At 42.8% G+C, this 8,756-nt stretch overlaps 1 long non-coding RNA gene across 1 annotated transcript; it reads right to left on the reverse strand.

Annotated features, from left to right (window-relative positions):
* Positions 1-3,263: 3,263 nt before the first annotated feature.
* On the reverse strand, positions 3,264-8,386 carry LOC135713419 (uncharacterized). The gene is made up of 4 exons (XR_010518734.1): positions 8,194-8,386; positions 5,619-5,729; positions 4,524-4,733; positions 3,264-3,445 (listed from the first exon to the last, which is right to left on the reverse strand). It is a non-coding gene; the product is annotated as an uncharacterized LOC135713419 (long non-coding RNA).
* Positions 8,387-8,756: the final 370 nt, after the last annotated feature.

The following is an 8,756-nucleotide window of genomic DNA, read 5'->3' on the forward strand; positions in this document are numbered from 1 at the left end:
TGAATATGTATTAGTCTACGTTGGTTGACGAAATAAATAAATAAATAAATAAATAAAAGAATAAGTTCACGATTGCATAATGGGTATATTTTTACCCAATAATGGGTGAAAAAACACTTGGAGATTTTATCGTCTCATTCCGTCACCGACTCATCGGGAATGCAAACAGTTACTGTCCGCAGCTTCTTTTTTTTTTAGCAAAAATGGAAGATCTTCGGAGAAGGTTAGATTCCGAAACATTGGAGAAGCTTACGGATAAGTCTATACAGTTTTATCAACAATCAATACGAAACTAACGATTTTAAATTGGCTCACCACTTTAGTAGCCTATTGGTCCCAAGCAAACGATTAACGTACCCTATTCTAGTTGAAATTCTATTACTACACTATGTTTGTTTTGATTCGCTATGAAAGTTTGACAGATAATATCAGGGGTGTGTGGTTTCATGCAGAACATGCAGGGGTGAGTTTAATAGCTTGGGACTGCTTGGGACCGTTGTTCTGGTACTGAGTGAGCCAAAAATAATAATGATTTTCTTCGGGACCCAGTGGTCTTAGAGTTACCTCTATGGAGTTACCTCTATGGTTTTATCCAATATGGTATTATAATATGTCTTGTAATAATCTTTTTTCGGAGTGTTTTTATGTTACTTCATACGCGAGGTTTACGATTTTCAGAGTTGGTTGGAAATGCTATCTAACATGAAGCTTTAGTGTGATAATTTATTAGCTAGAGAATGATCTTAAAAAGAGGGTAGGTGGATAGTTCCGTTATAGCATAGAGGTAACTCTAAGACCACTGGGTCCCGAAGAAAATCATTATTATTTTTGGCTCACTCAGTACCAGAACAACGGTCCCAAGCAGTCCCAAGCTATTTCACTCACCCCTGCATGTTCTGCATGAATCCACACACCCCTGATGTTATCTGTCAAACTTTCATAGTGAATCAAAACAAACATAGTGTAGTAATAAAATTTCAACTAGAATAGGGTACGTTAATCGTTTGCTTGGGACCAATAGGCTACTAAAGTGGTAAGCCAATTTAAAATCGTTAGTTTCGTATTGATTGTTGGTTATAGTACGTTCAGACTACAGAGTTATAACATGTTATAGCGCTATCTTGATGGTAGTTTCTGTGTTGCAATTATTTGACAACCGTTATAACATGTTATAACTCTCCTGTCTGGACAGCGTTTTATCAACAATCAATACGAAACTAACGATTTTAAATTGGCTCACTACTTGACTAGCCTATTGGTCCCAAGCAAACGATTAACGTACCCCATTCTAGTCGAAAATCTAGTAAAACGCAATGTTTGTTTTGATTCGCTATGAAAGTTTGACAGATAAAATGAGGGGTTATTGGTTTTTCCTAAGTTTCGAGGGGTGAATCGATTAGCTTGGGACCGAAGAGAGTACCAGAGCTGAGCCAAAAAGTTGAGCACGTTATTTCGGGACCTTCTACACGGACAGAAAATTGTTTGCATTGAACCAAAAAAAAACTTTAGTTGTATTTACACAAACAATTCCGGTTGAAATTATATTGCATTTTGTTGTTTCAATAATGCTTAGTGGTATAAATTAAAATAGGATTATTTTTGTTTTAATAAGCCACTTTTCAACTGCAACTATTGTAAAAATAACAATATTCTATTATTAAGCCAGCAATAGTTAATTTTAATTTAGCATTTATTTGCTGTGTGTAACCAGTGGTGTGTCTGTCTGTCTGAGATTAGTGAGATTGTCGCGATTAGTGTTTCGTATTTTATGTATAACAATATGCCAAGGAAAGGTTTGAATACAAGCTACCAACACCACCCATCGCCCACAAAATTACCCACTGGACAGTACACAGCCACACCACTAAACGACAGGAAGATCCGCTACCTACCACCAGATGGCACTGTTTACTGGATTTGGAGGCCATTAGGAGGTGGCATAATGGGGCCATGATGAGGCGAAATAGGGCGGAAGGACGATGGCTCAGCGAGGAGGAGAGAGGATAGGTCAGCCGCCATCGTCGAGAATTATTTGATTGGCGATACTCAACAGCGATACTTCGTAAAGCTAGTTCAAACAAGTTCGAAAACCAGTAAAAAACCGTGAGGACGTGAAAAAAAAGTGAAGAAGGAGAGTGAGGTGCAGAACCATCCAGGACCCCGTAGTTTACCGCTGGCAATTCATCCACGGCGTGGTCAGACCCCGTAGTGTCCGTCATTCGGCATACGGCGCGGTTAGACACGGAGCATCTTCCGATACGAAGGTATCCGGGAAGTATCCGGGAATACTAACCAACGGCCCATCGCCACGCCACGAGTATAGTGAGGAGAGAGAGAGAGATCGAAGAGCCGTCGCGGAAAGTACCGAAGTACGCGACCGGCTTGCGAACCAAGTCGAGGAAAGGAACCGACTGGCCTGTGAAAAGTACCCAGAAGGAAGCTGAGGAAGGTGAAGGAGTGGCTGTGGAAGGACCAACAGCGGGCCCGCGCTGAAGAATTAGAAGAAACGTCAGGCGTAACGAGGTAGGAGATAGCGAATAAGAAAGTGGGACGAAATTGGGAACAATAAAGGTGCCTATAGCTAAACAAGTGTTGTGTGTGTTAGATATTCGAGTGTTTCCTTGGCCGTGATATTCGAGCGCGCATGCCGACCCTGAGGTAGTGTAGAGGGGGGTCTCATTAGTGCTGGGCAGGGAGTACCCCACATGTTACACTTGGCGCCCAACTGAAAATTTGCGTAGAATATCAGTGCTCGGGTACACTTGAATACCATTTGCGTGTCTTTGCAGAAGTCTCTGGGAAAACATCCAGACTTCGCGAATAAACTGAACCACAAAACACACAAAATAGGTAACCTGGTTGATGAATAAAAATTCAACAGAATTTGTTCATTAAGAGGGGTCTTGGATGTCAGTCAATGGTCTGAATAGCTACCAACATAAAGAAAAACTTACTAAAACAATATAAGTTGAATAGTTGGAGTTTTCGCGGCAAATTCCGGAATTATATCAGTGTTGTGTGAATTTCGACTGTTGAATAAAACACCAAAGAAAAACAAAACGTTTATTGAAAAAAAACAGGCTAAAACTAGGTTTTTTTTTTTAAATTATTTGCTTCAGTAGGGAGCGTGAACAAATTTTAGGATTTCAAATTTTTAATAATCTGCTTTCAAGCAACAAAAGTGTGCAACAATTGGATTTTTCAATTAATTTTGAGTGGGAGCTCCACTTGAGCAATATTTTAGGTTCTTTTCAATTTTTATTCTACGATTTTCCTGTGTTGTTGAATGAACATGGCGGAGACTAGCATGTCTCTTTTGTCGGCACAGTACCATGCGTTGAATCCTGGCCATCTGACGATAGATGAGCTGCAACACGAGCTAAGGATCCGTGGTCTCGCAATTGTATCTTCACGGAGCGCATCAGAGAGAACACTGAGAAGTCATCTGAAAGAGGAAAAAGAGAAAGTAGGTGTTATGATTTCGTCGGTTTGTGAATCGGTAGTAGACGAGCTAGAGGTTTGTGATGATAAGCTGAATGGAATAAAAAACCATTTGGAAAAGCGACGATCGAAGAAAGCCCCAGACCAGCTGTACAAAAGCAGACTGATTCATATTCTCTTTCGAATGCAGCGGTTGAGAGTCAACGTCAAAGAAGAAGATGAATTGAACAGTCTAGCTGTGATAGCCGGAGAGTGTGTGAAATTGCTCAATGTGTACTTTTCAGCAACCTCCCATCTTCCAGAAGTGAGAGAGGCTGAGTTGGCGGTCATCAATGAAAGTTTGATCCAGCTTCGTAATGAGGGAGAGAACATGAACGCTGATCAGGAGCAAGAGGAAAACGAGAATGAAAATCCAGTCCAGAGTTCCGCTGAGGAGAGCATAACTGAGCTTAGAGAGGAGAGTGTTGTAGTAGAGTCTGTTGGTGGTAGTGAGTCTGAGAAGGTGGATAGTGAGAGAAATAAATTGGCGAATGAGATCAAGCAACTGACGTCAGTTGTGAGTCTATTGCTCCAACGGATCACAGTGCTGGAATCAAAACAATCCGTAAGTCAGTCACAGGATGCCCCACTTCAAACCAACAACAGCACTCGAATTGAGGAAAGAGTACGACAGGAGAAAAGGGTAGAAAAGGCTCATCCAAAACCAGTAAATTTTCTGGAGTGGATTAAACAGAAGAATGATTCGTTGGAAACACTGAAAAGCGCAGAGGAGAGGAAAACGGTAGCAAATAAAGTAAATGAAATGAATGACAGGGAAAGAGAGAGGAATCGATCAATACATAGTAGGTTTCCAATTCACAAATGGACAGTTCGATATGATGGGATGGATAATGGGAGAAGGTTGAATGAATTTCTTAAGGAGGTGGAATTTAACGCTAAGTCAGAAGGGTTTTCGGACACTGAGCTGTTTCAGGGAGCTCATCATCTGTTTACACAGAAGGCGAGATCCTGGTATATGGAAGTTAGTAGGGAACTAGGATCGTGGAATGAGCTGGTAGATGAGTTGAAAAAGGAGTTTTTACCTGTCGACATCGACTACGTCTACGAACGGCAAGCTAACAACCGGAAGCAAGGTGTCAGGGAGAAGTTCCAGGACTTTTACTTGGACATGGTCCGGATCTTTCGCGGCATGTCAAATCCGTGGGATGAGAAGAGGAAGTTCGATGTTCTGTTTCGCAATACTCGAGATGATTTCCGTATTGCATTGCTGGCTGCGAACGTTGATTCGATACCTAGAATGAAGGATTTCGGTAAGCGGTTCGATTCAATCAACTGGCACATGTATCAGAGGAAGGATGTTAGGTTTGCGAGAAAAGAGGTTGTACAAATCGATGAAATTAGACAACAGCAAACGTTCCAAGACAATCGTGGCAGGTATCAGGACAGAAACCAGAATAGGGGAGATTCAAATCGCCAGTTTAGACCAGGTGATAACCAACAGCTTCAGAAGCGTCCATGGAAACAGCAACAAAATGTCTACCAAAGCCACCAAAAGCAGATCAATTCCATCAAACCAAATCCGAAGCCGGACACTAGACAAAGAACCAGCAGTCCTGTTCCAGGTCCTAGTGGAACTAATGCCCTTCAGAGAATCGTCAATGCGTACATTCCATTGAGAAAGAATGTATGCTACAATTGCCATGAAGGAGGTCACGATTTCGAGGATTGTACCAAGGAACGGAAGATGTTCTGTGAACGTTGTGGTTTTCCGGGCTTCAAAACGAGAGATTGCCCGTATTGCCAGTCAAAAAACGGCCCGAAGACTGTCTCCACAAGACCTCACATAGGACCAGTAGTTCCAGAAGCTCTCGAACAGCTGGGTTACTCGCGAGTGAGTGGAGATACAACTGAGGAGATAGCAACTATACTGGTAACACTCAGCGATGACGCAAGACCATTCGTGAGAGTGGAAATGTGGGGAATTTCTATCGTAGGACTGTTAGACAGTGGTGCTGCTAGAACAGTGTTAGGAATAGGTGGTAGGAAACTAGTGAGTGATTTAAAATTAAAATTGAGACCCACTAGGGTTAACTTAAAAACAGCAGGAGGACAGGACTTAGATGTCATAGGGACCACCGACATTCCAATAACATTTAATGGAGAAACCAAAATCTTACCGGTCTTGGTTGATCCCAACTTGAATCGTCGTTGCATCTTGGGATATAACTTCTGGCAGGCCTTTGGAATTCGTCCAACAGTTTCTCAATCCGTCGACGCGATCGATGATGCTGAAATTGAATCAGTAGAAAGTGTTAGTGAGCTGAGCGACGACCAAAAACGGCAACTGAAGGAGGTAAAAAGTTTATTTTTAGCGAGTCCAGGCCACTTGGGGAAAACCAGTCTCATCGAACACAAAATCGAGCTAAAGGACGAATTAATAAATTCTGATCCAGTTCGTAAAAATCCGTACCCTTGGAGTCCAGAGATCCAGAAGAAGATCCATCGAGCGCTGGATAACATGATCAGGGACGGAGTAGTCGAGCCATCCGAATCGGAGTGGGCTTTGCCAGTTGTTCCCGTCAAGAAGCGAGACAGTGAGGATGTGAGACTTTGTCTCGACGCAAGAAAGCTCAATGAGCGAACAAAGAGAGATGCATATCCACTCCCCCATCAGAATAGAATTCTTAGCCAATTGGGTCCATTCAAATTCCTAACTACGATAGACCTATCACAAGCGTTTCTTCAGGTGCCCTTGAACCGTGAATCCCGTAGATTTACTGCTTTTTCAGTACCAGGTAAGGGACTTTTCCAGTTTACCAGGTTGCCCTTCGGACTGGTGAATAGTCCGGCAACGCTGAGTAAGCTGATGGACAAAGTTTTGGGGCATGGAGAACTAGAACCAGCCATTTTCGTGTATCTGGATGACATTGTGGTAGCGAGTCACACGTTTAAGGAGCACGTACAGAAGTTAAGGGAGTTAGCTAGAAGATTAAAAGAGGCGAATTTATTTATAAATCTGGAGAAATCCAAATTCTGCTGCTACGAACTGCCTTACCTCGGTTACATCCTCTCGGAAGAAGGATTACGGCCTAACCCGGATCGAGTCCAAGCGATTCTTGGATACGAGGCCCCGAAGTCAGTAAGGTCACTGAGAAGATTCCTCGGTATGGTAAATTATTACCGCAGGTTTATCGACAAATTCAGCGAACTCACCGCACCACTCACCGATTTGTTGAAAAACAAACCCAAGAAAGTGCGGTGGAATGAGGCAGCAGAAAATGCATTTAAAGCTATCAAGGAGAGGCTAATTACTGCCCCTGTTATGGCTAATCCCGATTTCAGTCTTTCGTTTTGCGTGCAGACAGACGCTAGTGATACCGCTCTAGCAGGTGTTCTCACTCAGGTACACAGTGGGGTGGAAAGAGTGATAGCATACCACTCAGAGAAGCTAAAAGGAGCCGAACTTAATTATCATGCAGCAGAGAAGGAGGGGTTGGCTGCCCTTCGCTGCATTGAGAAGTTTCGATGCTATATAGAGGGTACTCGGTTCACTCTCGTAACGGATTCATCGGCACTCTCTTTTATAATGAGAGCCAAATGGAGATCCTCATCGCGTTTGAGCCGATGGAGCATTACTTTGCAACAATACGATGTGGAGATCAAACATCGTAAAGGGAAGGAGAACATTGTCCCAGATGCGTTATCTCGGTCCATTGAAGCATTGGAGGTGATAGAAGCGGACACATGGTACCACAATCTGTATGAATCAGTTGAAAACGAACCCGAAAAATACATCGACTTCCGGATCGAGGATGGTCGATTGTTCAAGTTTGTAGCTGCCAAATCGGATGTATTAGACTACAGATTTGAATGGAAGGAGTGTGTACCTGAGTCCGAACGTTCACGAATCATGCACCAGGAACACGATGGCATGATGCACATCGGATTCGAGAAGTGCATCGAGAGTGTCAAACGAAAGTACTATTGGCCTAGGATGAGTGCTGACGTTAAGAAGTACGTAGGAAAATGCGAGGCTTGCAAGGAGAACAAGCATTCAACGACATCAACTGCTCCGGAAATGGGAAATCAACGAATCGCGACCAGGCCTTTCCAGATTGTGTGCATGGACTACATACAGTCTTTGCCTAGAAGCAAGCAGGGCAATGCCCACTTATTAGTCGTCTTAGGCGTTTTCTCTAAGTACTGCCTGCTTGTTCCGGTAAAGAAAATCTCTTCAGGGAGTCTGTGCACAATCTTGGAGGAAAGATGGTTCCGAAGACTGTCCGTTCCGCAGTACGTTATAACGGATAATGCGACTACCTTTTTATCAAAGGAATTTCAAGAGCTGCTGAGGAAATATGAAATCCAGCACTGGGCCAATTCACGACACCGAAGTCAAGCAAACCCAGCAGAACGGCTTAACAGGACGATAAACTCGATGATCCGCACGTACGTCCGTCACGATCAGAAGCTCTGGGATACTAAAATTTCAGAAATTGAGTTCGTATTGAACAACACCATACATGGATCGACGAAGTACACCCCGTACCGAGTGATCTTCGGGCATGAGATGGTACATAACTCTAGGATCAGATCACCGGAGGGAAGATGAGAGTGAGCTCTCGGAAGAAGAACGTGGGGTAAGGATGCAGGGAGTTAATAAAAAGAACTTCGAGCTCGTGAGGGAGAACTTGAAGAGAGCCTACGAGAGCACGAAACGGCAATATGACTTACATCACAAACGCTACTCACCTACATTCACTGTCGGACAACGAGTCTTCAAACGGAGCTTTACTTTGTCATCTGCTGGAAAGGACTTTAACGCGAAGTTAGGTCCGCAGTATAAAGCGTGCGTCATCGTTGCAAAAAAAGGCAACAGCTCGTATGAGATCTCAGATCTCAATGGAAGATCTTTAGGTATCTTCTCGGCAGCGGATCTGAAGGCCTAAAATAGAAGAATCTAAAAATAAAGCGTGGTACCACCAATTAATAACTGTTTGATTCTTGAGTTACAGAAGGTCAATGGTGAGGAGGGCTACTGAACCGAAAACGGTTTCATCTGGTCCAGTATTCCTAATCCTATTGCGTAATTCTATATCGAGGAGAGAATCACTAGTTAAGTAAAGAATGTGTCAAAGAAAGACATTGCCGAATGCATTCAACTAGGAAATCATTAATTTTAGTATTTTTGTAATGAATAATTTGTTAAATACTTTAATTTTCGTTTTGTTGTCAAATAGCTGTGTGTAGTTTCAAATAACCCCATTTATGCACTTTACGCAATCAACTGAATTGTTTACAATATCGTAAACAAA

The sequence above is a fragment of the Ochlerotatus camptorhynchus genome, unplaced genomic scaffold (genome assembly GCF_037179485.1).
Source record: "Ochlerotatus camptorhynchus isolate MF236.1 unplaced genomic scaffold, CSIRO-AGI_Acam_v1.1 ptg000555l, whole genome shotgun sequence".
NCBI lineage: Eukaryota > Metazoa > Arthropoda > Insecta > Diptera > Culicidae > Ochlerotatus > Ochlerotatus camptorhynchus.